Genomic DNA, 4,216 nt, shown 5'->3' on the forward strand with positions numbered 1-4,216 from the left:
TTATTTACACTACGTTTCCTTAGCATAAAGGGGCCTTCAAGTGGGCATGCAGTGAAGGAATATTTCAAGGAAAAGAGCATGCAGAGCGGGCTCTCGCTGCCCTCCTTGCACCTTCCTTGGAACAAGCCCCTCACTGTTTTCTTACAGGGGTGAAATGCCAGATGTAGCTCTAGTCCGAGGTGGAGGAGAAAAGCTCCAGCTCGCAGTGTTATTGAAGATCTTTTGCACTGCCTAAATAATTACTTATACATTTTTGTTTGTTGGTTTGTTTGTTTTTACCTGCAAATTACTGTTACTCTTACTATTACTATTACTTTTACTATACATGCTGTCCAGGTTTTGGTTTCTTATTCTTTATTGCTGGAAAGATGAAAAGTCACACCAGGCTGGGAGTCCAAGGTGGAAGCTGTGGTGATATGCTCTGGAAATGTCACTGAAATTTAAACAGGTGATTAAAAATAGTTTGTCCCTTTGAATGATTCCTTCAGAACTGAAGAATTATTCCCAGCTTCTGAGACCTCCCTGACTCATTCCTGGCTGGGACTACTCATTTAATTTTAAATGCCAGGCTGTATCCTAATGAAATTAAGGCACAATAAACATTTTTTTTTTTTTCAGAGTTTGGGGGGGGGGGTGGTGGTGGGGGGAATGCTGGTATGTGGAGGGGTGTCTAGAGACAATCACAAACATGACAATACTTAGGAACTAAGATTCTCATCCAGTGTACCAAAGTCACTGAAGAAAACATTTCTTAATCTTTAAACCTGCTACCTTGCAAAGCAAAGAACTCTAAGAATAATCTCCCAAAAGTCATATTGGAAACCTGCTATAAACTGTTCAATGTAGATGTACTGATTAACATAGTTGGTTTTCATTTTTAGAACTAATGATTTTTAACAGACATGTTCTTCTTTATCCCAAACTCTTGATTTGTGTACTTTCTTTCCATATTTTCATAATTTCTATTGAAAGCTGTTGCTATGACTTGCTTACCCAAAATGTTCCAATATTCCATTTTAATCCAATAACCATTTCAGAAAGAAAAAAGAATCTGTTTCAAAGCATTATGATTTTTAAAGGATCTATTTTGACCTCAGAATATTGAAACTTGGAGTAATTGCAAACACAGGTTTTCAACAATCAAGTTTATTTTCTCTACAGAAAACCTCACCCATATGCCTGCAGGGAATAGCTGCATTTGCCAAATCCAACTTTTGGTGCACAGAAGAAGTGGGAAATATAAATAGAAAGTGTAAGCTTTTGGATATACAAAATGGGTTTGTAATTTAAGGCCTCCCAGCCGGTGGCAACAATTGTCCATGTCTTGTGGGGTGTCAATTTTCCCTCTTCTCTTTATTTGGCTCAGCAAGCCGCCTTCTGCAATCACAGTTTAAAGCCTTGGCTTATGTGTCTTCTGTCTCCTATCTCACGTCGAGTCGCTGTCGTCCTAGGGAGCTGCAGGATGCTATCCACTAATCTGATGCTGCAGTCTCTAGGCCTGTGGTTGGATATTGAGAAAAAAAAAAAAAAAAAAAAAAAAAAAAAAAAAAAAGAAAAAAAAAAAAAAAGAGGAAAAAAAAAAAGCTTTCCTAAATGATATACCAAATTACACATTATTTCACTTGACAAACAAAAACTCTTTTGTGGTTAGCAGAATGAATCGTGTACATCATAATTTTGACAGTGAGTACTGAGGTCGAACTGGCTCTTTAAACAATTTCCCTGTGTACGCATTGCTGTTCCAGTTCAATGCGAGCATATGGCAAACACAGAAACTATACTTACTGATGCCAGGGCATGACCAAAATCTATAATAATGTTGTTTACTTTCACCAGCTTTGCAAGAAAGAATGTAGCCTCATGCACTTAAACGACCTCAGAAGAGTCACAATTTTGCTTTGTCGATAATTTACTGAAAACATGCATTGTCCCTTAGAAACATAAGGACCCAAGACATTTGCACTAACCGAGTAGAGCTCATCTACACAGAGCCTTGCTTGTCTCCTGGAGAAAACCTAAGGAAATTCTCTCCATGACGTTGGTTAGAGTGGAGAGAGGCGGCAGAAAAACGTAGCTTTTGGAGCACACTTGGCTTATGCTCTTTTTGTTGTTGTCATTTCTGATAAAAATCATAATATTTCAAAGTCTTCTACAGACAGAGGTCTGCCAACTTCCTTCTCCCACTAAATTGGCAGTTCTCAAGCCCTGCCAGGAAAGAACATATTTGAGCATCTTAGCACTGCGTGGTCTGGCAGGCGAGTGTTGAGAGGCAGAGGTGGTTGGCCACTCCTCTGGAGAAGGTTGTAACATCCAGTGCTCAAGGGGGTTTTCCTCTGCACTTTTGTCAGGCACTAAAGCTGCCCTAATGACGTGGAGCTGTGGGACAGTGCAGGCTTTGAAATGCTGGGGGAATAAACAAGCTCAGCTAGCTGCCTGCGGAAACGCCAGCTCTCACAGAAAAACATCCTTCTTCACAACCCAAATCAGAATGTCAACAGGAGGATAGTCTTCCTTTCGCTTTGGTCTGAAACATCGTAGGGAAAGGCGAGGGAGAGCCTGAAGGGATGGGATTTCTTAAATAAAGATGTGTGTTGAGGCTCTGAATGACATTGCAGAGATTCATTTAATAGCCCAGTTAAATTTTCAATGACAGCAGCGTCAAAGACTAGCACTGCAGAGATTCAGAAGATATTAAGTAAACGGATCTGCATAAAGTAGCTTCCACACTGCCTGGGAAGCACATGGACATGGATTTCAAGTGTCAATGAGGAGCTGACTTTCACTCCCATTCCAGGCAATGAGAATCAGGACCAAGCATCTGAAGAAAAACTGTCAGATTGTTTAAAATCAAGACAGCCTCTACTTGAGACAGTAGTTCTACAAGGGTGAAGCAGAATAACCTAATGGTAGAGATATAAATGTTTGTTTATGTAAGGACAGAATATCACTGATTTATATTTCTTCCTTTTTACACTTCCTAGTTCATACTGCCCTCTGCTATTTCTTAATCATCAGGCCCACAATCATAGCAAATACACACACACACACACACAAGATAAAAATTTGAGAAACCAATAAACTCAGTACTGGAATAGAAAGGAGGTATTATTCTAGCAGTAAAAACTTAATTACAGTTAGTTCACGTGTCCAATCCACCCGGTAGCTCATAAAATGGTCAATGAACTCACCAGGTTCTCAGGTATTGGATAGATGACAGAGGGCACTGCTGGGAGATGTGCAAATACCCATCCGCAGGAGCTCAGCCCTTCAGGGTTTACCCATGCCACTGTCTCCGAGTGGAAACAGAGCTGTACTGGGCTAATAACCCCATCTGGAGTCCCTCTGGTTCTGCATGGAGCTAACACATAAATTTACCCACACTAAAGTTAGTATGCAAGAAAACAGAGCACCTTCCGATGGCTAAGAGTTGATTTGTATGTCTGTTTTGACCTAGGAAGGGGTAGATGTTACAGAAGCACCACCATCCCAAGGCAATCCAAGGGTTCAACCTCCAGCAATTCTCCCAGTGGGAAAATAATAATAATAATAATAAAAAAAAAAAATTAAAAGTAATTGAAGTATTAGCTAAGGAAATGCAATTACCAATTTCCCTTAACTGGAGAGGTTTATAAATCTTTGTGGCCATTGCATTGATGGTGATTCCTTGCATGTACTGATTGAGATGTCCACATTATTTCAGGTCAAATGTATCCTCAATTAATAGATCCAAAGACAAGCAAGGATGTCACTGAAAGTCATTGATTACAAAGAGCTTTGGGTCAAATTGGCAAGTACCATAAGCAAAATCCCAGTAAACAGACTTTATTGGAGCTACTGAAGAGTGGGTAGATGCAGCTCACACTATTCTACTCATCTTGGAGCAAAATGAAACAACGTCATGTATTACACAATGGTTAGTTTTGATTTGTATGTGATACATTCCTGGCTGGGACAGGGCCACTACTAATAACAGAAATGCAGGCATCAGCATGGATCATGGCCCTTCTCTCTCTCTCTCTTTTTTTTTTTTTTTTTTTTTTGTCTTTTCCTTTTTTTTTTTTCTCTCTCTGTTTTTTTTTTTTTTTTTTTTTTTTTTTAATTGAATACACATGATTTAAAGCATAAGGTCCCATTGTTATCCAGAGGTGCACACTTTTATTAATGTCAGGTTCTCTATTCTTTTAGCTCAGACCTCTTACAAATGGTGTGTTTCAGT

The 4,216-nt window shown here is 39.4% G+C and overlaps 1 long non-coding RNA gene across 1 annotated transcript; it reads left to right on the top strand.

Moving 5' to 3' along the window:
- The first annotated feature begins 285 nt into the window (after positions 1-285).
- Positions 286-3,529, top strand: LOC118172772. Its single transcript, XR_004753856.1, has 2 exons — positions 286-448; positions 1,162-3,529. It is a non-coding gene; the product is annotated as an uncharacterized LOC118172772 (long non-coding RNA).
- Positions 3,530-4,216: the final 687 nt, after the last annotated feature.

The sequence above is a fragment of the Oxyura jamaicensis genome, chromosome 11 (assembly GCF_011077185.1).
Source record: "Oxyura jamaicensis isolate SHBP4307 breed ruddy duck chromosome 11, BPBGC_Ojam_1.0, whole genome shotgun sequence".
Lineage (NCBI taxonomy): Eukaryota > Metazoa > Chordata > Aves > Anseriformes > Anatidae > Oxyura > Oxyura jamaicensis.